Genomic DNA, 26149 nt, shown 5'->3' with positions numbered 1-26149 from the left:
TGAAGCAATTCAAGGGTAGTGAGGAAGAAAGGCTTTGTAGCTGCCTTTCCTGCCAACTTGACAGGAGATGTGTTGGATCTAAGGTCCGTCACTGGTCAAATTGTGATCTATTTCTCTTTTCTCAGTCAGGAACAAAAAGTCCACCATATGGATTTCTGCGACAGGGTCATTACTACATTGACCCTTTACCAAGGTTTCCTACTGACACTCAGCTAACTTCTCAGCATTCTTTAGGAGCAGTCAGTAACTTATTGATCCTTTCCTTACCCCACTATTTCAATCTAACCATATCATATTGCTGATTTTTCTCTGATAGAATTTTCTTTAGTGATTCAAATAGAAAGTTAGACAAAGGAATCCAATCAACCTATTTATCAATCTTTAGCCCAGATATCTCAATTATCTTAGGATACTGAGATATATACTGCTCCTTATTTGTTCATCCAAGTTATTTGACTCTTCCATCCCCACAACTATCTGCTTGGAAGAAAGCTGAGGTTTTTATTTCAGAAAACCATATAATATCAAAAATTATCCCCAGCACAAATTAAAGTTATATTAATATTAATAGACTATTCAAATAAGCATAAAGATAAGTGTACGCCAGACCAAGTAGTAACATGGAAACAAATCTGCATGATGACATATTTGCACATTTTAAGAATAATGTTTATCTGACCCAATTAAGACTGTAACTTTGAAATTTTAAAAGCAAATAGCTACAGTTTGTGTTTAAAGACATTTTAATTACAGGAATGAATTACAGAAATAAAGGATTATAATACTCATATTTTTCAAGAATCTAAACAAAGCATACTCCTTTTTATAAATTGCTATTGATAACTAGAAAGTAAACACCCTGTATCTTAAATATAAATAAAACAAAATGAGGCAAATCATGATACATTTTGGCACCTAAAATACTACTGACATTTATTTATTTTTTGAGGGGGGTTTCAGTTTTATTACCCTTGTTTCTTTATGCTTTATTTCATTAAATCTATATAATATTGAAGTGAAATTAATGTAACATAAAATTAACCATTTTAAATTGTACAGTGGAATTTACAACATTCACAAGGTTGTGAAACAACCACCTCTATCACATTCCAAACTATTTTTATCCCCTCAAAAGAAAACCTCATAGTTATTAAGCAGTTGCTCCCCAGTTCTACCTCATCTAGCCATTGTCAACAACCAATATTTCATTGGTTTCTATGGATTTATCTCTTGAATATTCCATATACAAGGAATCATTTGAATTTTTGATCTGGCTTAAGCATAAGGTTTTCAAGGCTTATCTACTTAGCATTTCAAAGTTTATCACTTAGCATTAGGCTTTTGAGGTTTACCTACATTGTAGCAAAGATCAGTACTCCCTTCATTTTATGGCTGAATAGTATTCCATTGTATGGATATACTACATTTTGTTTATCCGTCATCATTTGATAGACTTTTGAGTTATTTCCATCCTTTTTTTTTTTTTTTTTGACTACTGTAAATAAGACTACTGTGAACATTCATGTAGAAGCATTTCTTTGAGTATCTGTTCCCATTTCATTAGAGTATATACCTAGCAGTAGAATTGTTTGGGCCACATGGTAATAAAATTAAACTTTTTAAGGAGCCGAAAGGCTGTTTCCTATTATAGCAGCACCATTTAACATTCCTACCAACAAAATATGTAAGTTTCACTTTCTAGACAACCTTGTCATCACTTGTTATTTTCTTTATTATTATTATTATACTTATCCTAATAGGTGTGAAGTGGCATTTTAGTGTGATACAGATTCCTATTTTTTTTTTATAATCAATGATATTAAGCATCTTTTGATGTGCATACATTTTCCTTGAAGAACTTCCTATTCAAGTACCATGTCCATTTTTATATTTGGGTTGTTTGCCTTTTTGTTGTTGAGTTGTAAGGATTCTTTACATTTTCTGGATATTAAACTTATCAGATATATAACTTCCAAATATTTTCTCCAATATTTATTTATTTAACCTAAGAATTAATATTTGGATGTATCCAACACTCCTCTGAGGATAAAAGCCATCATTTTCCAACTAGGCTCCAGTATACATGAGCTTTAAGTTCTCAAACGTAATGAAGTACATTAGAAAAATGAGGGAACCTCTGTAACCATACATATTAAATGATACTTGACTTAATGCACAATGATTTGAAATAACAGAAGATAATCAGTTTTGAAAATCTTTCTGATCAAATAAAATCTTCTTGTAATTCAAGCCGAGATTAATTGTTTTATTTGAATTACCAATTGCAGGCAATGCAAGTGAAATCCAAAATGTATATAACATATAGATAACTGGCAATCACCTTGAATTTTTCAAGTCATTTAACTATTTTTTTTATTGGTAGCATTATTACTTAATTGTTCTGAGATGTATGCCCTTAAACCAAACTTATTTTACTTAATGGAATAAAACTGTATCTTTTCCTTTTTGCTTTTGTTTAACAATTAACGTTTAAATAATATTCTAAGCTACTTGTGTAACCCATCTTCTAATTCATTTGTTAAAATTAATTTTATAAAGATATGTTCTTCTCTGTACTCAGAGGCAGCTACAATGAACGTTTGCCTTATATAATCTTAAAAAGAAAGAGCTTCAAGCATATTGCTAATGGGATAACATTCCCATTATCACAGAGGAGCAATACCAAATTAAAGAAGTCTTTCATTACAGACTAAGAAAAAATAAAGGCACAAACAAAGCACATTCCCTTGCAGATTTTTTTAAAAAAAGATTTTGCCAGTCTTCAAATTTGTAAGATAGTATCCCACTTTTGCAGTTTTTGGAAAAAAGAAAAAAAGTCTAAAAGGCTATGAAATTTATTTTTTCTATAAGTGAAGCTGTGTGGTAGATAGAATTTATTTCATTTGAAATAAATTCAGATTAAATAAATGCAGATTAAAGAAGATATGTGCTAACTCAAAACATAAAATTATTACGTGTTAGCTTGCCTTATTAAAACATATTGCTATGAATTAAAAATCTCTCTGTTCCAAATTCATTCAATATATATTTAATGTCTACTGAAATTATTAAGTTATTCTCCTCCTAAATATTTTAAATCATTAACCAACACCTGTCTGGTGATTTGAGTAGACACTAATGATACAGTATGTTACGGTGGAATATATAGGGTACCCCCAGCTGTAACAACTATTGATTTGAACCTGGGAAGTGCTGCAAAATACACATTTACAAGTCCTACTTGCAATCCCAAACCTGAGACAGTGATGTGTTAGAAAATAGTTTAAATTAGAAAAAGGCAAAGGAAAAAAAAGTGTCTTAAACAGCAGGTCATTAGGCAATCCTAGATAGGATATAAAAATAAATACAAAATAAATATAAATGTTGATTATTTTGTTTATTTTTTTAATAAATTTATCTATTTTAGAAATACTCCTATGTGGTAACTTATTCAATAATCTTAGTTCCCATAAGTGAGTGGAAAGGTGGGGGTTTGTAGTTTGCAAGTCAATTTGTTGATATTTTTCAGCTTTTCAAAAGTGACTGATCCTTGTAGACACAGCTTTCCCAACAGCCTTCTCAAGTAAAGGATATTATTTTTAGATACACCGTGTGTGTTTGGCTTAGATGATTATTTCAGTGACCTCATTGCTACATAGTGACATTTCCAGATAATCTTCTGCTCTCTTTTTCTAATAATGTTGTTCAAGTGAGATTCTTAAATGATCTCTATTATCTTCTACTCTTTCATGATATCAAGCATCGATATTCCTTCACCAATTGAGGACATTAGAATATGATTCCATTTCTATTTCTCTGTTGCTATTTCTGTTATCTTTTGCTGATTTTGCTCTAGTTTCTGGCTTCTCCATCTATAATAAGGGGTTGCAGATGACAATTTTTGGCTTTCAATTTATGTTGAAGATTGAGGCATTTGGGACCTTGTTCACTAGTGAGCTGGTCTGGTCAAAAATGATATTCCCCCTTTTTTAATAAAGAAATACTAAAATATCATATCTTTTCATTGGGGTCTTTCTTTTTTAGGCTAACTCCCTCATTTGTTTGAGCTTCGTTTACTTAGCTGCCAATATAGTAGCAATAAAGTAGAGAAAAGAAATCAGAAGTCTCCGCTTTCAACATGCAATTTTTATTTAATCTTTTAAGTGTCACATCTAACCTGGACTCTCTAAGCCTTGTTATTCAAGAAATTATCTGGATTTATCTTTCTGGAACCTTCTCCAAGTTTACTTACAGAGGATGGGAAGCTTTAAGTACATGTTTTTACAGGTTGCAAGAGAGAAATCAGCGTTATAATTATTTCACATTTAGATTTTTTTTTTTGGGGGGTGGAGGGGGACAGAGTCTCACTCTGTCTCCCAGGCTGGAGTGCAGTGGTGCTAACTTGGCTCACTGCAACCTCCACCTCCCAGATTTAAGCTATTCTCCTGCCTCAGCCTACCAAGTAGCTTGGACTATAGGCACATATCACCATGCCTGGCTAATTTTTGTATTTTTTTTAGAGACGGGGTTTCTCTATATTGGCCAGGCTGCTCTGGAACTCCTGACCTCAGATGATCCAACTGCCTCGGCCTCCCAAAGTGCTGGGATTACAGGCATGAGCCACCGAATCCAGTCACATTTAGATTTTTATTGAAATCTCTATTTTAGGCTCATGGGTCATCCCCATTTTCAATGATAATTGGTGACTTCAGCCTCTTCTGGGGTCTATGGAGTGAGTTTACACACTTCTTATATCAGTGCAGAACTGATGTTTTACCTACTCTGCTCTTCCAAACAGTAACTATTTCTTGGCTTTTCTTCTCTGAAATGTTTTCTGTTGCCATTACCCATGCCCCCTTTTGTTCATGTATCTTGACAGAACTTTTATTCATTCATTATTTATTAAGTACACACTGAAAAATGAGAATATTTGTGAGCAGTCTGACATATTTGAGAATCTACTATGATTGGTTTGCCAATCATTCAATAAATATTTTATTTGAGAAAATATGATAGCTTTATACTTTCCAGTATATTATGTTTACCAATTGAAAAGTCTAATTATGAACAATTTATGAAAATATTGATATATTTATAATACCATCATTAATAGACACTTTATCTTGTTAGTAATTCTTGTAATATTTAATATACAATTTAATTATATGTAAATTTTCAGCCTTTCTGCTATTGGTTGAGAGTGTTTCTAAAAATCAAGATGCATTTATTTAATATCACTTTTCTGCTTCAAAAATGAAATGTTTTCTATGAAATCAGAGGTATTTTAATCCCATAAAATGTGATAAAGTTTATTTCTTCACCAGTTATTTTATATTCACACTTTTGTTGACAGTAGGAATAATAGTTTCAAATTATTTAAAAGCACATTACAAATACAAAGTGATGTTTTAATCACATGAGGAGAAAAAAAAGGCACTTTTGCTTTGGATTACATTAATGAATAAATATTATTCAATTTATCACTGACGTAGTTAATATAACTAGTAACTTAAAATATCACTAGTTAAGGATTCATTTGTTACTCTAAAGCATGACTTAGCTCTTATACTTTAAGAATATCCTCTATCAAATGAAGCATTAAGTCATATACCTGTCAATTCCAGATTCTAAAGATGCCACTTGTACTGAAAAGAAAATAAAACTTTATTATCCTGATCATCATTGTGTCATTTAATAAAATAAGCAACATCTGAAACTCGAGGCTACTTGCATACTTTACAAAGGATTATATGAAGTACATTTTATTTATTTAAACAATCCCTGTATTATTCTCTTATCACACACTTCTCATTAAAATAATTTAAATGTACAGTGTACTACATAAAATATCTTAAGATAATCTCATGTTAAATATTTATAAAACAAGAAAGTAAAATGTTCTGAATATATGTTCTTAAGGATTATATCTCTGTGTTTTTGTTCTCAGGTTCCCTCGACATTTAGCTCTAGGATCTATAATTTTATAGCCAGAAGCCAACCTTGGCAATGAATCAGGTTTAAAATCCAGCAATGTTGAAAACAATTCCAAATGACAGCTTCATCAGAAAGAAAAGATTGAGATATGGTTTTGCTACAGCCATTGGGACGAGAGAAATGGAAGTTCTTTAGCCCAGAAGAGAGATAAAGCAACATATTTGCCATGGATTCTGTTAGTTTCCCATAGGAAAGAATACCTACTCTAAGCTACCCTTTCTGGTAAGTTTTTATGGGTAGAAGTACAAATAGACTATGCCCGAGAAAGGCCTGCGTAACGTGCCAGAAATTGAACTTATGTTACACTTAGGGCACTCTCACTCCTCACTTAGGGCACTTCAAGTAAAAAACTGACAGGTGAAAGCACGTCTTTGTTAGGATATAAAAATCCAATATAACGACAAAAAAAGAAACTCACACTATTTTCCTTACTTCAAGGCAGAAATTTCTGAACACGAAAAGACAAAATTCTAGCTAAGACCTGGATTCTTAACTATTCTCAGAGACTCTAAATTGTGAGATAAATTTATTCTTTGCAGTGTCTAGCATAATGATTCAAAGAGTTTCTAATAAAAGTTCAGGGAATGTAAAGTACATACCCATAATTATTAATAATCTCCCAGATGTTAGTATCGATACTGATTTAATTTTTAATAATTTTGGAAAATTTAACAAAAGAATTGATATTCACTGAAAAAAATAACTAGACTAACTTTCCTCTTAGGTTATAATTACAAAAGACCACCAGAGATCACATATATTTGAGGGAATTTATCCTATAGATTTCATGACCAGTATGTGTGAGCAGGCAGGACAAATACTTAGCTGTGGGTACAGGGAAGGAGGAGGGGCTGGAGAGGACAGAGTTAGATATAGATACAGATATATAGATATACATACATCAATATATTTTAGTCAAATAAAAGATATTGAAAAGGTAAATTACTTTCTGGTATATTAGTTAGCCTTCTGCAGGGTGGTATTCAATAAGTAGATAATAAAACTAACTCTATGTATGTATACACATGTACTTTTCCCAATTTCACAGATTATATTTAAGGTCAGATAAACATATGAATGAGAAATTACTCTAATTTTCTGGTAATATACAGCTATGCAAATAAAAAAGGTGACAGTTTTATACCCAGATAATTTACTTATGAATGCATTGTCTTTATTCAATTCCTGTACATTTTTTTCTGCATCTTTCTGTATATTTATTCAAGCCTCTAGAGGGCCCAGCCCCAGGCAAAAGAAAGTCAGGTTTTTCTGTCCTTCATTAAGCTCCCTATTTCTCAACATTATTTCCTAAATTTGGCTCCGTCTTGGTCAGGTCTCTCACACTTAGCGAGGAACTGCCTTCTTTCTCCATCTCAGGGAAAGGGGAATTTCTGTAATTGTTAGGGAAAACAATTCACAACACAGAAGGCAAAATTCCTGTGAAAAGGCCAGAGTGACTTTCAAAAGACCAGTAGAAGTTTATTTGTCTCCTATTTCAAACTATAGGAAAATTAAGATGCAATTTGTATTGGAAAAATGAATTTAGGCCATATGACAGCATTTAGAATATGACAGAATGATAAAACATTTTTGATGATCCTGGACATTTTAATGTTCAACACTTAGAAGCTGTGAATACATTGTTTCTTTCTATTGTATTGGATTACTCAGTGATATGGAAAAGAAAAGTGAACAAAGAAAATAGCCTTACTTACTGTAGGGCAGCACTTTCTGCGCTCAGAATTGCCATCAATGACACTAATTTTCCTAAAGGAGTACTTTTGTACACTAGTAATTTTTCTATACCAGTACTTAATATGTGTAAAGGAAACACATTGTAGAATTTGCAGAAGGCTCTAATTCTACATTATAAAATGTTCTCACTCATTAGTGAAAGTTGAACAACGAGAACACATGGACACGGGGTGAGGGCGGGGAACATCATACACTGGGGCCTGTTGGGGGGTGGGGGCAGGGATATAATTGGAGAAATACCTAATATAGATCACAGGTTGATAGGTGCAGCAAACCACCATGGCAAGTGTACACCTATGTTAACAAACCTGCACATTCTGCACTTGCACCCCAGAACTCAAAGTATAATAAAAAAAAAAAAAAGTTAACAAAATTCTCCCATAGGTTTATTCTGATTATCTGTAGTCTGAAAAAATGTTTGGAGGTAACGTCAAGCATTTGGGGAGTAGGATGGATTTAACAGCTTCTGTACCACATGACTGTAGTAGCTGCCATGGGTTCACTGTGATTTCTATTCTGATCTGCAATCCCATGCATGCTGTCTGCAACCCAAGGAAAAGTGAATCCATTTCATTTCTTCTAAAGCCTGAAATGTCAACTGGTGAAAAAATTATTTCAAATTTAAATTAGTATCAAGTGCTTTTTATTTTCTTAATATCACAGTGCTGACCCAAGGCATGTGCTTCTAATATCCTTTTCAAATAAAAAAAGGTTGTGTATATTATTACTATAAAATGTTATATTGTATAGAATATATTGCAAGCAGCAAGTATCACAAATATCTGACTAATTTTTTTGTATCAAATTTAGTTTGAGTTGCATTTGTTATGATTTTAAGTAAAAAAAAAAAAAGTATTGTTGAGTGTCTAACATGTGTCTGACACTTGACATATATGAACTTAATCTTCACAACAGAATATTGAGGTAATATTATTTTTCATTTTGCATATCAAAAATAGAGGCTCATAGATATCAAGCAATAAATCTGCACAGAGATTACATGGGGATCTTGGAATTCACAACAATACCACTCTTTTATAACCACCATGTTGAACTGATCTAGTTACACCATTTTCCTTGCACAGTAGTGTTATTAAAACTCTTTTCTCTCAAGTGTCTGTGAACATTCTTGCAGAAGTTGGGAAACATTTATCTTGGTTGAAATTAAAATTCAATTTGTTAGTTGTGAATTACTATGTTAGTCTAGATATTGCCATATTGACACTAAGACAGCAACTTGAATGGGATCTTATTCAAGTGATTTAGGGTTGTTGAGAGTACCCTTTAAATCTCAATGTACTTTTACATGATCGCCAATATGAGGACTGGTCATGAAAACACACATTTTATATACTGCTACCGTCACTTTTTCTTTTGCCCTTCTCCTTGAATATGTGTTCTTGTGTCTTCTGGGGGCTCATCTCTATATGTTTTCCTCATCTAACACACTTTAACCCAATATCTGTGCTAAAGATGTTTATGATTTACTAATATGAAGAATTTTTAAGCCTTTCATAGAATGGCTTCTCTGTCCTTCAGCTGGGTTTAGAGTGTATTTATTTCATATCACAGATATGATATAATCTTTGCATTGACCTAGGGTAAGGATTTTTAGAAAATGTCGCTACCTAGCAATAAATTCAGCTTTAACATACCAGCCTTATGTAAGACATGCTTACCTAAGAACTGTGTTGTTTCTTCCATTTAATTCAGTGAGTTAAATTATTTCAGTCAGTTATTTTCTTTTTTCCTCTGTTTGTTGATATGTGTACCACTCAGAGTATTATCAGGGGAGATAGCAGATTCTATAGGATAGCAAAAGAAAGTTTAACAAAGGGACTATTTATCAAGTGGTGAAGAGAATTTATCAACTGATAAGGGAATGGGGAAGCAGGCAGGAACTAGCACCAGTGAGGCGGAGAGCTGTTGCTAACCCTAGGCTGGAGGGGCAATGGGAAGCAACAGTGTTATCAAATCCTTGGAAAAATTCTAACTTTAACCACCCCAGTGGGTTCTTGCCCACGCTCAGATAGCACTAATTTATCAAGACAAGGGAATTGCAATAGAGAAAGAGTTTAATACATGCAGAACACCCTAAATGGGAGATCAAACTTTAATTTTTTCTCAAATCTGCCTCCCTGAAAATTTGAAAGCGAGGGTGCTTTTTTTTTCTTTCTTTCTTTTTTTTTTTTTCCATCTTTTAAGTTCCTGTGCAGGTCTGTTACACAGTAGGGGTAACACCAGCAGGGGCATATATGCATAGGTAAACTTGTGTCATGAGGATTTATTGTATAGATTATTTCATCACCCAGATGTTAAACCTACTACCTACTTATTATTTTCCTGATCCACATCCGCCCCTTCCACCCTCCACCCTCCAATAGGCCCCAGTGTGTGTTATTCCCCTCTATGTGTCCATGTGTTCTCATCATTTAGCTTCTGCTTATAAGTAAGAACATGTGGCATTTGTTTCTCTGCTCCTGCATTAGTTTGCTAAGGATAATGGCCTACAGCCCATCCAGGTCCCTGCAAAGGACATGATCTCATTCCTTTTTATGGCTGCATAGTATTCCATGGTGTGTGTGTGTGTGTGTGTGTGTGTGTGTGTATGTGTGTGTGTATATTACATTTTCTTTATCCAGTCTATCACTGATTGGGATTTAGGTTGATTCCATGTCTTTTCTATTGCGAATAGCCCTGCAGTGAACATACACATGCATATGTCTTTATAACAGAATGACTTATATTGCTTTGGGTGTATACCCAGTAATGGGATTGCTGAGTTGAACAGTATTTCTGTCTTTAGGTCACTGAAGAATTGCCACACTGTCTTCCAGAATGGTTGAACTAATTTAGGCTAGGGTTTGAAAAATACGCTTTGTCAGGCAGGGGCTAAGGAATGGATAATGCTGATCAGTAGCATTGGGGATGAAAGCATTGGGAGTTGAAGCTGTTCTCTTGTGCTGAGTCAATTCCTGCAAGGGGACCACAAGATCAGATGAGCCAGTTTACTGGTCCAGGTGGTGCCAGGTAACTTTGCATGCAGGTTCTGGAAAAGACCTCAAAAAGCAATCTCAGCTCTTACAATGATAATGTTATTCATAGGAGCAATGGGTGAAGTTAGGAATCTTGTGGCCTCTGGTTGAATGACTCCTGAGCCATAATTTCTAATCTGTGACTAATGTGTTAGTTTTGCAAAGGAGGCCTTGTCACCAAGCAAGGAGGGGATTTGTTTCTGGGAGGGGCACTTAATGATCTTTGTTTTAAAGTTAAACTATAAACTAAATTCCTCCCAAAGTTAGGTCAGTCTACACCTAGGAATGACCAAGGGATGTTTGGAGATTGAAGGCAAGATGGAGTTTATTATTTTAAATCTCTCACTGTAGCTATTTTCTCACTGTTACACTTTTTGCAATGGCGGTGTCCTAATAACGGAGGAGGAGTCACCCAAAAGGACCTTTGGCAATAAAGGCTTGAAAGTCAACTTGAGAGACGTGTTCAAGTTCTATGACATTTGAAAAGCTGTTGCTTTCCATTGGTTGAAGAAAGGCTGGAATCTGAGGGTAAAGAAACCCAGAACATGTTTTCTATAAATGTTGTCTCCTGTGACATAGATTAAGACAGCAAAAATGAGAATGTGTATGGGGAGAAGAGGACATAAATATCGAATAACCAACAAATGTTCAAAGGTGAACCTCCAACACAGACCCTTGTCTAAATTCCAGCCTTCTGTATTTTACAGTTTACTTGATGGCTCCACTCAGATATGAAGTAAGTGTGGTGTATGAAATTTTAAAATGATCCCCAAGATTTCCAGTCCCCAGTGTATATACCATAGATAATTCTCTCCCCATGACTGTGTAGGTGCTTGCCAGCATAATAGAATGCTTTCTCCCTTGATTAGGTTACATCATTTTATCAAGGTGCTAGGATAGTCACTTCACGATTATATTACTTTATAGAGAATTCCTTGGTAGTTGACTAGGGGGAATCTCCAGCTGGCTTCGAACAAAGAACTGTTGTGTTATAGAGAAGAACACCTGCATGGAACAACAGCATGTGGCCTACAGGAGCTGAGAACAATCTATGATTAACAGCCAGCAAGAAAGCATGAACTTATTTCTATAACTTCAAGGAATAGAATCTTGCCAACAACCTGGATAAACTTTTAAAAAGACACCAAGCTCCAGATGAGACCTCAGTGTGGTTGACTCCTTGATTTCTGCCCTGTGAGACCCTGAGCAGAGATTCCTACTAAGTCAAGCCCAGACTTCTGACTTGCCCAAACTGTGAGGTAATGAAATATTGGTGTTCTGAGTTTTCGATAATTTTTTACAGAGCAATAAAAATATAATACTATTTTAAACATTAAAATTAAACTCTTGACTCCTCTTACCCCTCAATCTACTCTACCTCCAATTTCCCTAAGGAAATGGTAGCTGCATATTTCAGCATGCTCAGATCTCAGATTTCAAAAACTTTATTCATCTTTTTTTTTTTTTTTTTTTTTTTTTTGAGATGGAGTCTTGCTCTTTCGCTCAGGCTGGAGTGCAGTGGCACTATGTTGGCTCACTGAAACCTCCGCCTCCCAGGTTCAAGCCATTCTCCTCCCTCAGCCTCCCTAGTAGCTGCCATTACAGGCATGCACCACCACACCCAGCTAATCTTTGTATTTTTAGTAGAGAAGGGGTTTCACCATGTTGGTCAGGATGGTCTCCATCTCTTGACCTCGTGATCCAGCCACCTCAGCCTCCCAAAGTGCTAAGATTACAGGCATAAGCCACTCCACCCAGCCCCTTTATATATCTTTAATTTTACTCCATATTTTCTATCTTAAACAAAGGTGACCTGTAAATTCCGTTGGCTTTATCTTCAGTGTTTGTCCAGAATTTCAATATTTCTTACCTCTTTGACCCCTGAGTTAATACTTCTAGCACTCTTTCTTTGAATTATTTAAATAACTTCCTTGCTGCTTTGACTGCTTTCATATCTGCCCCCTATGATTTATTCTCTACAGAATAGTCAGAACATTACTTCTAAAATGTAAACTTAAAAACATCACTGGAGGCCTTACAGTGGCTTTCAGTCTCTTTCAGGAAAAAAGAAATATTTTAAATCATTCGTAGATATCAGAACAATTCAGAATCAGATTCCTGGACCAAGACTGGTTCAAAAACTGTTCTTTCTTGTCCATGCAATTTTCGTAAACAAAATATGGTTGCTATAGATCTTTTCTTCTCTATGTTTGTTTTGCTTATATTTATAAAAATTTGATTTTGTATGTTGACATATTTAAATGTTGTGTTTCCATTTTGTAAGTCTTCTGTGTTTGTTTTTAATTTGTATTTGTAGTAAGTCCTTTTAATTGTGTTTTACAAGTTTATGTTTAAGAAAAAAATGTATAATGAGAAACTTACCGTGTGTTTCACTACAATGTGAGAACCTCTCAAATTTTGTTTCCTACTGCTGTGTGTTTTGCTTACTCTGTTTCAGGCTCACTTGCTCCTGGCTGGTCCTCCCTCATATCAAGTGTATCACTTGAAATGCCTTTGTCCCAGATCTCCTCAAGGCTTACCCTTTACCTTCAGTCCAGATGATACTCAAATCTCACCTGTCCAAAAACCTTTTTAATTATTACTTCTTTTCATTATTACTCTTTTTGTTATTATTCTTTTAAAAAAATAGCAATTCCTTCCCATTGGCAATCTCTATTTCCTTTATCTAACTATATCTTTTCCAAGAGACTGTAAGATATATTTATAGATATTATGTGTTTGAATGTGTGTGTGTGTATGTGTGTGTGTGTGTGAGTGTGTGTGTGTGTGTGTGTGTGAATATCCCCTTGATACTATAATTACCACAAACATAGTGACTTAATAGCTAATGTGTTAATATACTAGTATATTACACCTTGGTCATGGACATTTTTGGTGGGCCTTTGCATTGTATATTATAATATGTATGTATAAATAAGATTATTAATTATTTTTCACCCAAAATATTATGAGTTTATTATAACTGGAAAATTGTATTATAATTGTATATGGCATTTTCTGGCATGTTTTATTAATGCATAAAATTAAAGCAACCCGTTTAAATGATCAGAGATTTGATGAAAATTATTTTACCTATTCACCTATATATATGTGTGTGTGTATGCATGTATATATTTCAAGTAAAACTAATTACAAAAGCTTAAATGTAACTAAACTCAAACACACATATTTCTCTTGATTTATCACTGTATGTTGATTCTAAACATTTAATTTTACATACTTGTTTCATAATAAATAAGAGGTCAGTTAATAAGATAATTTAATATATTCTCAGATGTCTCATTATATTCAGAAAATTAACTGGCTTCTAATTTTAAACCAATTATGTAAAAATAGTTTTTATCTATGCTTACTAATCAATCTTAACTTTTATGATTACGTTAAAAATTTCACAGTTATAGTATAAGGTGTTGACATAGGTGTTGGCGAGCTCACCTTTCTTTTCTTGCACTACTGGTAATTTAATCTCAAGAAGAATAAGCATTTATTATCTTTACCAGATAACTTGGTAGGTTATACTAGTCAAACCAATTAATATTGTCTTCTCTTTACATAGTTACCCAAGTTATTACTATGTAATTACACAAAAAAGGAAGAATTTTTACTTAGCACCAACATATTCAAAATGTATTTTTCTCTTTCTCTTGAAATCCCATCATTTAAGCCTCTTCTTTAGGTATTAAAACATTATTGCTGTTGATAATCATTTGGAATTCCAATAAAATACACATGGTACTGTGCAAGTAATCTCTGAACAAATAATACCTAAAGCTTAATACATGGAATCTTTCAGCATAGATTTCAGATATAGCCTCTGTACAGAGGAAAGAGAAAGTTCACTAACTTGTTTGAAAAGGGCAGACACAGCTGACACTGAGGAACAACCATGAATCAAAGCAGACAAACTCTTTATTTCTTTGAAGCTCAGGCCTAAGTGGGGGCATATACCACAAACAGGAAATACGCCATCTGCCAGGTGGGAGAACTGCACTGAAGAAAAACAAATGAAGGCAAAGGAATAGAAAGTGACGATGAGAGGAGAATGCCCTATTCTGTAGAAAGAGAAGGCGAGATGTAAGCAGAGGTCAAAAAGAAGAGATTCGTAGATCTGAGCAAACAGCTTCTCAGGCAAAAGAAAATGAAAGGGTAGTAGAAAGGTAATAAAGATAATTTTCCACATTTATGTGTTGCTCCCTGGAAAAGTATTTCTCTGCCATAAATAAGGAGCTTTGTGGAGATACATAATAAGAATGCCAGGATGAATTTTACAGAGTTATGTGCCCCATAGCAAGTTGAAATGGGAATGACCATTTTGGGCAAAAATCAACCTCCAGTGAGGACCCACTAAGACTAATCTGAGGAAATCCAGAGACCTAGGGAATGTTTTCAGGATAGTTTCCTAAGAGAACAGATGGGAATACAAAACCTTTACTAGTATAGGCTCAAACAGATTTTAGGTCCCTTAAAATAACCCTTGCCCTCCCTCTCAGGAATGCAATCCTGTCCCCAATTCTTGACAGGATTCTTGCTGACATATATTCCTTTAAAATGCTACTTAAAACAGTTTTTTTCTCCTTATGCAAAGTCATCAAATCTGATTATTCATACCCAATCTTTATCTTAGCAAGGCAAGTTTGTTCAATCAGACTTGTTCTCCTAAACTAGGTCATGCTACTCAGGACAAAGCTCTCTCAACTGTAATACATATTTCACACTTAAATATTCTTAATTCTTCTAGATGTCCATTTGCCTTTTCTTTATTTCTGGAGGAAAGACATAAAAATATCCAATAGAAAAATCCCCAGTTTGATGACTGACACATCTTTCTTCCTGTCCCCCGCCTTTCATATAAAACTCTTAGAACTACATTGACTGTAACAGAATTAATTTATCTTCAAGCTACGTTTCAATGTGCTCAATAACTTAGCTGAAACCCAACAAATGTGTATTAACATGTCTCTAATACATCAATCAATACACTTCGGTGAGTACATACTCTAAATCACGTATCATACAACAGTACTTCTGAAAATTTTATTCTACATGGCTCTGAACATTAAAAGTCAAATAGAATCTTCTGCCTGCCTGCTTTTGAGGTTCAAGGAAAAATGCATAGACATTTAACATCCAGTGTAACATGTGGTTTTCAATGTTACCTTAATTTGGGCTTGAGTATAACCCCAGCCAGAATGAGCCAACTGTACAAACTGCAAATCCATGAATGAGAGCAATCTTTTCCTCGTTTTATTAACCCACGGTGTTTTGAGATGATTAATTAAGCCATAATATTGAGATAATAAACTGATACAAACATGCAGAAAGAATTTAAAACAGCAGAAATCCAGCAAATGCTTCTTTCTTTTCACTATACTAGATTATTTGCTTATGCAAAGTTACCTAATTGCAACATAACGATGTAAAGGGGAAAGTGAAATACTCTCTAAGAATTATAGCATTGAGTGAGCCCAAATTGGATTGCTAGCCGCTTTGTAAATTACATTTATCTTTCCCCTATATTTGTATAATATACATATTATCTACAGATTATTTTGTTTTTGAATAACTGGAAGTTTTAAAATGTATAAAGTGATTTTTATATAAATAACATCGCATGGAAGGGTAAGGAAAAAAATCCATTGAGTGTACTTTTTTCCAATGCATCTTAATCTGAAGATCTTTTTGTCTTCAGTCTTTAGTGAGTAAATTTACCCTTTAAGACACCATAGATAATTTTAGAAACCTGCTCATTGATTCAATTCAATGAAATATTTACTGAAAACTTACTGTCTAAAATATATTTATGCATGTATTTATTTATTATTTATATTATGTGTCATTCTAGTAAAGAATCTGAGGCACCTACCAGAGATGCACAGGCAGAAATAATATTAAGAAAGTCAATGTGGCCCAGGTCTGGTGGCTCAAGCCTATAATCCCAGCACTTTGGAAGACTGAGGCTGGCAAATCACCTGGGGTAAGGAGTTACAGACCAGGCTGACCAAATGCAAACCCCATCTATACTAAAAATACAAAAATTAGCTGGGCATGGTGGCCCGTACCTGTAGTTCCAGCTATTCAGTAGGCTGAGGCAGGAGAATCCGTTGAACCTGAACCCAGGAGGTAAAGGTTGCAGTGAGCTGAGATCACACCAGTACACTCCAGTCTGAGCAACAGAATAAGATTAGCTAAAAAAAAAAAAGAGAGAGAGAGATTAAGCCATGTGATTAGTTTGTTAAACATGCATAACTTAAGTACTGTGTCATTGAAATAAGGCACACATTTCTCCTTGAGTTCCTTACTGGTCACAATGAAGATAACATTATAGAATGTTACATGGTTGACCAAAAGATTCATAATATCTATCCAATTGATTGGAACAAACATGGCTTTCTGAGTATTAAAGAGTGATGAGGGAGTCTCTTCTTCATCTTCTTAAACAGTTCATACTGTTCCCACCTGTAATTGTTGCCAAATTATTCTTACTACAAATATAACGGTGATTTCTATGCCCACATGCTATAATAACACTGAGTACAAATTTAAGGAATAATGCAAAAGTAAAAGTCATATATTTAATTTTTCCAAAACAGATGACTTAGATATGAGAAATCTTCATTTCTGGATATATCAAATTATAAAATTCAGTTAAGATGGACTGTGCAGACTTCAGGACGCCATCCATGAATACCATTTTTCATGATTTTAATTTTATTGAATATTTACATGCAAAACTTAAATTGATGTTAAATGCTTTCTGCAAATCTTAGTAAAGAAATACGTATTGCTGATGTATTCATTAGGCATATATTTATTAAATATTATATTAAAGCTTTTAAAAACAAATATTTGTATTTTAATGTGTTGCCCTTGTGACACTAATGTCTAAGTGCATGTTTAGCTGCTTTTAGCGTATTCTGGCTCATAGAACAATTTACTATATACTGGACAGCTTTGAAACAACAGAAATCCATTTTTTATAGTTCTAGGGGCTGTGAAGTCCAGGATCAAGTTACAGGCAGATTCAATGTCAGGTGCAAACCTGTTTCTTGGCTCATAGACGGTATGTTCTCATTGTGTCTATCACTTGGATGTTTTGGATTTCAACATAAGAAATTTGGGGAGAGGAATATTCAGACCATAGCAGTTACAATAATAGTAAACTTCAAATTAATATTTTATGCACAACTTAAGTACACTGGACACTTATCACATTCATATTTATGATGTATGCATTTCATGTGTTAATTACTTTTCTTCCACACATTCACACACACATACACACACAAAAAAATGTTTTTTTCTTTAATCTTTCAGAATTATTTACTTTGTATATGATACAAATAGCAACAGCAAGAAAAATAATGACAACTTTTCATTTCTAGCTTTGTGGGCAAGTGTGTGTGTTTAGTTTTTCTTTTAGCCCATCTATAAGAAACAGAGCCAGGTTGTTAGTCACGGAAGGTTGCTTAATACCAGTTTTGTACCCAACAGGATTCTCAAAAGACTGTGTTGCCAGGAAACACAGAGCCAAGGGTACCATGGCAAGCACAGAATAAGTATGGTTGTTTTCAGTGGAACTCTCCACATCCTTAATTACCCCAAGAAGTCAGTGTTACATGTTTATCTATTCCCATCTCTGCAGACTTTGCTTGTTTTGTCTTTATCTTCATAGCAACATGATGTATTTTACTGCTCTGCTGGGCATTTTATAATCAATTCTATTATTCTCATTGTCAGATACTTTTAATTCACACAATGTAGTCGATTAATTTGCATCATACTAACATCTCTTAAAATAGAACTTTCCCTCACATTGAATTTTGTTTTCTTTAATATTTTATATAGAGTGACTGTATACATTCTGAACTAATTTAAAGTGTCTGAGACTGAATAAACAGATCTCCCTTGACCAAAACCTATCTCCTGAGATAATTGAAATACTCTATAGTAGTGTTATCCACAGATATATTTTAACAGCTAGAGTAGATTTACAGATGGTAAAGTATTGCCATTCCCTTTAAAATCTGGTTTTCTAATGATGACAATTAAGAATAGTTTCTCTAGCTTTAAATAGAGTGTATGTAGTAACTTCAAGTTAGTCAATAAAATGGATGGCAGAAAAATGGTATGAAGGACAAATTGGTATACATAAGACAGTGGGAAAATCATTATCCCATAGCAATAATAATATCATGCTGAGTTTTTTAATTAAAATATTCTCATTTAGATGTATTTTTAAGAATGAGAAAGTTTTTCTTTCTGTGTTCACGTAAGTAATTTATGAGACAGAACGTTAAACCTTCAAAACTACTATTTCAACAAAGATATGACCCACATTGTATATTAGAAACTAAAAACTACATAAAACCCTCTGAAAATTTTTTATAATCGATAATTTCTGTATTTAAGAAAATTGAAGTTTTAATAAAAAGTGCTATAATTAAACTTCAAAATGTTCATTTTTTTCTCAACCACTATAAATTTTATACTAATAATAAATCTAAAAAAAGTAGTACCACAAATTCAAATTCAAATTTTATTACCAAATTATAGTTTTATAGCCTGAAGATTAAATTATCATGCTACCAACATTACATTTATCTAAATTAAGAACAGTATCATACAAAAATAAAACATAATATCTATTTAAAAAACATTATTAAGTATGACATGGCATTTATCTTACACAATCTGTTGGTTACTAAAGAAAGATGCAGTAAAGAGGTTTCAAAAGTAAAATATTTATAGTTTTTTATTTACTTTTGCAAGATAATGACCAGGAAGATGTCCTTCTTGTAAATAAAAGCCTTAAATTACTACATGCCTATATTTGTAATATATCTCTATCAATCAAACCATATGAGCTTAAGAAATACTTATTTTTATTGAATTATTTTTTATGAAGTGAGCTAATTTGATTAATCTGCTGGGAAACTGGTCATGCACTGAGTTGATATGAAAACCACGATAATTCTTGAAAAGATGTAATGGCTTTTGAAAGATAATGGAATTATATATTTTAAACCAAAAAGAAAACATTTACATTTCCAGTAAATAAATAGGTTTGTTACTAAGGACATGCAAATATACCTAATACATAACAGAATAGCACATGAAGCATAATAAATAAGCAGCTTTTGATGAGAAGTTCAAATTACTTAGAAAAATAACATTACTTGCCTGCCACTAGAAAAAAAATAAATCTTGGATGACTAGACCTGAGTCTAAGTAAACTTTTGCCATCATTGGTACACAAGCAGACCTTCACAAAACTGTACAGTTACATGATGCCCTTGCATATTAAAGAAATAAACACACACACATGCACAAAGAACCAAACCATTTCTTTAAAAAATGAAAAAGAGGCACAGAAAGTTGAATTGTGTGCCATGCTATCTGTTCTGCTGGAAGAGCCTCTTTCCATGAAAGCCAATGTGTGACATACATCAGTCTTTGCTCTGAGCCAAGTGTGTGTTACCTTGTTGGCCCAGGCCCAATATTAAGTCATATGGGCCTCAGAAATGGAAATCCTAGTCAAAATACCCAACTCTGTTTAAACCTGTGAAGTCTTTCATTCATAAAACTTGTTTTCCACATTAGCAAATGGAATTTTGTGACTTGGAAATCTGGTAAAGACACCTAATCCATTTCCAAAGTGTGGCTGGATATGGCTTCTAGTTAATGTAGACTAGATTATTGACTAGGAACCTGAGGTCACAGTTCACTGTAGAGAAAGCACCTTACTATCACTTTTATTGAACAATGAGGTTATTTATGCTTTAACAACCCTGATATATACCTTGATTTTTAGTAATTTAAGACAGATTTTCTTCTAATATAATGTCTCAAACTTCTCCATGTTTTCTAGTTATCTTGTTATTTTCTTATACCACAATTTTTATGTTTGCAATATTAATACAATTCTGCAATTTCATGACATTTGGGGGTGGTCATTCAGTAAAAGAATCTTCTTTATCCTCTTGGCTTCTGCTGAAAAAACAGATGGTTTAGAATAAGAAGAAAATAAATAAAAGAGATGCAAAGGTAGACAAAAATGTTAACTACTTGCTGAAATTCTGACCTTTTAACAAAGTCTGCTGTCAAGCTCTTGACTAGCTAAACCACGACCAGTATATTATTAGGGTAGAAATCCCAAATGTAAATGATTCTGGCTAAATGTAGAGCTCTTTGATTTAGGAAAGAAAAACAATCAAACAAAATTCTGTACTTCTCTGCTACTATTCTTTTGTACTATTGTCTCATGCTGCAGTTCTCAAGCATTGTAAATGTTAAATTCTTAAAAGACATTAATTGAACACAGCAAAACTGGTGTAAATGAAACTCATGCTAATGAGTAAAATATAAAGGACTTTTGTAAAACCTTCAATTACTTTAGTTTCTAAGAGAGATAAACAGGGTGTTGATAAAATAAGATTTAGAGAAATTTAGACTACATAAGTATACCTACATATGTATTCCTTATGTGGTAAAATTGATATGCATGGCACAATATGGTTTGGCTCTGTGTCTCCACCCAAATCTCATGTTGAATTGTAATCACCAGTACTGGGGGAGGGACCTAGTGGGAAGTGACTGGGTCATGGGGGTAGATTTCCCTCTTGCTGTTCTTGTGATAGTGAGTGAATTCTCATGAGCTCTGATTTTTGAAAGTCTATAACACGTCCTCCTTCGCTGTCTCTCTGTCTCCCGTCACCATGTAAAGGGCTGGCTTCCCCTTCCCCTTCATCTATAATTGTACATTTCCTGAGGTTTCCTCAGTCGTGCTTTCTGTACAGACTATGGAGCTGTGGGCCAATTTCTCAATAAACTACTCAGTCTCAGGTAGTTCTTTATAGCAATGTAAAAACAAACTAGTATAACCCTCAACCTAAAACATTAAATACATAGCATTAATTTGACCTGGTACATTTATGAAATGTTTCAATTAGAGGTACAGTGAAACAGATTTGGATAAAATGTTATGATTTGTTGTAATGCTACTAGAAAATACAAAAGCTTAGAGCACTCCAGTAAGACGAGGGAAAAGGTGTCACATTATATAAAGATACCAAAATCCAGAAAAATTTCAGTCATAGTCTGCTGGGAATTAAGGCATAATGGCCTCTGGTAAAATAAGAGATAAGAGCAGATGAAGATCAAGTTTTGAAAGAGCTACAAAGTCAGTGAAAGTCATTGATCTTGACCCCATTGCAGCCAGTGGGAAGTTCCAAAGTTGCCATGTCAATTAATTAGTTGCCATGTTGAGTAACTGGCTTTGCTTTTCAGATATAGGTGGGCAGATGTTTCAAATGGGTGTTTTTTCCTACTTAAAAACATTGCACCCAGAATTGTATACCTAGAAAGTTAAAAATAAATCATCAAGGGTTTTCCCTTCCTTGCATAGTCTCTGAAACATGAAATTTCAGTAAACCCAAATCTTGTGAATTAGTTCAACTTTCTTTTACTCTTTTTCAACTTTCTTTTACTCTCATCTGGATGAAATTTGGAAATATTTGTGGATAGTTACCCATGCCATCTATCTGTATGTTCTTTTAAACCCCTGGCTTTCCTCTGAGCAGTAATATATAAGGCTATAATTCCCTCTAAAATGAGTTTTTCACTAAACCACAAAATTAATGCATTTTAGACTTTAAGATAAAACCCATAGTTTAAATGTAAGACAAAGAGATTTGCATAGAATATTTTATTGGAAAAGCTAGTTCTCACTCCCCCATTCCATTTTGCTTAAAACTCTTCTCTGACTCTTCCATTCTAGACACTGGCCTACTGAACAGGAAGTAGATGTTGAGATGGGTTTTTAAAAGCATTTCTCTACATTACCCATATGCTAAATATGAAGTTAGATCCAAAGGTGTAAAAATATTAAACATCTGGACACAATAAGCAATTTGATAGTAATACAACCTGTTATGAACTTCTCATCTGGTACTCTGAGCAGTGTTTCTCCCTGAGTCTCTCACTTCAGAATGTCATAGAAGCAATAGAATAGTCATAGGTGAGTAGTACTTTAGGGCACAGCAGCCATGCATCTCATGGCCCTAGAATGGTTCTTCAAGATATGAGAGAGATAGGAAAGACAGAAGATTCAAAAATAATTTTACATTTGTGGCTAGGGTAAAATTCTGAATTGTCAGTTTACATCTGAAATGACTAAGGAAACAAGAAATGAGGTAATAATGACATTTTCTTCTAAAAGACAGAATAGAGCTCAGAATAGATTTAAAACTCAAAATTAATTATAGAAAATAAATAATTAGTTCATATCTGAATATGTAATTTGAAACGTTACCCAGTACTTTAATTCCATTGTATTTGGATGCAGGTGCTCATATTAAATGACTCTTCTTTTACTCTGTATTTTATCCCTTGTTAATTGTTTACATTTCCCCAAAAATATGAAGAAGTAATATCAGAAATACAGTTAAGACAATGTCACGTCTCCAAACAAAGGAAGTTAGAAATCTTTCTTTCCCTCAGTAGGTATGCATTTTAAAGGTTATCTTCTATCCAACTTTAGATATATTATTTAATCATAGTCTTCATTGTCAAGGAAACAATATTATACAAATTTTCAATATTTCTCTTCTAGTAATTCTGGAAAATCAGAGGTCAAACTATTTTCTCAGGATAAAAGTAAAAGTGATCCTGAGAGAGTTCAGAGTAATCAAAGGAGAAATGTAATTGTGCTTATAGAATACTGTATAGATTCTATGGAAAATAAGAAGGTAAATTTTTTCTTTTATGTACATAATCATATTACCTTCTTCAAACTACAAATTAAATACATGGGTAAGTTTATGAATATAAGGTCTTCCAGTGTAAACTGAAAATTATAGAAAATATATTTTTGAATAGCTTTTTAAGCGTTTGACTTATTTTAATTATATGACAAATATAACTTTATTGATCTGCCTTCATAATAATTACAACCATAATGCTTCATTTGCTTTCAAATATAATAAAAATGAGATGCATTAACTGATATTTCCTTGATAACGTTCTGATTTTTATTGAGACTGAGAAAGTGATTATTTTGAATTTAAAAATATGATACATTTTCTTAATTTACTATTTCTTCTTGATCCACAGTGTTACTTTAAGCAACACAATATCAATGTTGACATGATACTAAAATTATAAATTATTAGAAAATATTAGATAGTATTAGGTGATAATGAACTAATTATCAGCCTTTGTACATATCTTCCCAATAATCTTGCAAAATGAATACAGGGGTGAATTCAGGAATTTCACCTTCAAGTTCAATGCTTCAAGCTCAATGCTACCTAAAGTACTGTGTGAATTTTAGTAAGCCCATGATCTTTTATTGGAAGCCAATAAGCTAAATTTAAAAACAAAAAATAAATAAAGTGAGAAAATGTCCCCTATAAGTTCTTGAGGGCTGTGGCTTTATTTTTGCTGCTGTTATTCTTCACGGTTATAGCTCCTCTTCCTAGCAAAGGACCTGGTATAGCTTAGATATTCAATAAAACATTTTTGAATTGAAACTAAGACTGTATTTAATAAATTATGAGTTGTACATTTTTATTTAATATTTTGACAACTTGAAATCACTGACAGGTAATAGTAAATACATACTTGTCATTGTGTATGCATGTACTATGCAGATTAGCGACTTGGAAGTTTACAGTGAAGACAATGGTTAGGGTTCTCTTAAGGACTGTTTTATCACCAATCACCTTGAATGTACAGAGCACAGCTTAAACTAATGATAAACAGTAACAGCTCTCAAAAGATAAGTGATTTCAGAGACTAGGCTCTAGTTTTCTTAAATGTGGGGTATGCTCAAGCCCATTTATTTTGTTTAAATTTCCATTCACGTGTATGCAGGTATATAATTTAAACATCTATAAAAATATATCTAAAAGTTCTAAAATAACAACAAAAACAAAAGTGCAAAATGAAAAACAAGGCAGGTCTTTTACTCTCAAAAAACTGGTCTCTTAAGGTTTTACTAATGAATGGTAAATAACTGCACTACCTTGTAAAATATAACAATGTATCCCAAAGAGATGACAGCTGAAACAGAATTAAAAGAAGGAAAAGGTAAATGAACAACATAAGATTACATTGAATATGTTTTTACCAATAGCATTAATATTATGGATGAATTTAGAATTTCATTCCTAAAACATTGAGTAGGTCTTCAAAAAGGGAGTACTGAGAGAGTGTTTCTAAGTCCTGGAGAAAATATACCAGAGCGCATCACTTAGCACTGAATGCACCAGAGCCAGTCACAGTCAAAGCTGCCCATTTCCTTTCTTCTTTTTATATGTACTAAGATATTAAGATTTTCATATTCTAAATGAAAGAAGTAGGTAGGAGGAAAATCATCTAATATTTTAGAATAATTTAGAATGGAAAAATAAATGAATAATATTTTTAAACTCTTATACAATGCATGAAATTGACTTTGATAAGTAAAAATGTATACTATCAACCAAAAGTAACCACCAAAATAACAAAACAAAGTGCTGTAGCTAATTAAACTCACAAGAAGATAAAATTGAATTATAAACTGTAAATTAACCCAGAAAAGCCAGCAAACTAAGGAACAGGAACAAATGGGTGGAATTAATAGAAATTAAACACAAATGTTTAAGATTTAAACAATGAAATGTCATGTAGTATGTTAGGGGCACAGCAGCCATGCTTCCCATGGCCCTAGAATGGTTCTTCAATATATGAGAGAAACAGGAAAGGCAGAAAATTCTAAAATTTCCTTCCACGAAGAAAACTCCAGACTTGCATGGATTAACTATTTAATTCTACCAAATATTTAAGGAAGCAATAGTAGCAATTCTACAAAAACATTTTCAGATAGGGAAAAACTGCAATCATCCTATGAAGCTGTTATGATCCATATTATCTAAACTAGAAAAATGCATTACAAGAGAATGCACTACATAGCAATTTCACTTAGGAACACAGATACAAAAATTTTTAACAAAACTGAGCAATTGCAATCACATTAATGATCACAAAAATGATCATATCAATTATCACATTAAATGTAAATAAATGAAAACACTGCAAATTTTTTTTCAAGTGGGCATGGCATATTTACCAAGTGAGGCCAAATTTTGTCCCATAAAACTAATCTCAATCAGCTTCCAAAAAATTCATTAGTAAAGAATATTTTTATTGACCATAATGAAATTAAATTACATATCTATAGCAGAAAGAAAACAGGTATCACCAAACATTTGGAAATAAAATGAAATATTTCTAATTAATCAATGAGTAAAAGAAAAAATATATAACTTTAGAAAAGATTCAGAACAGAATGAAAATAAAATATA

This window comes from Saimiri boliviensis, chromosome 18, assembly GCF_048565385.1.
Source record: "Saimiri boliviensis isolate mSaiBol1 chromosome 18, mSaiBol1.pri, whole genome shotgun sequence".
Classification (NCBI taxonomy): domain Eukaryota; kingdom Metazoa; phylum Chordata; class Mammalia; order Primates; family Cebidae; genus Saimiri; species Saimiri boliviensis.
This window is presented reverse-complemented; position numbering follows the sequence as displayed.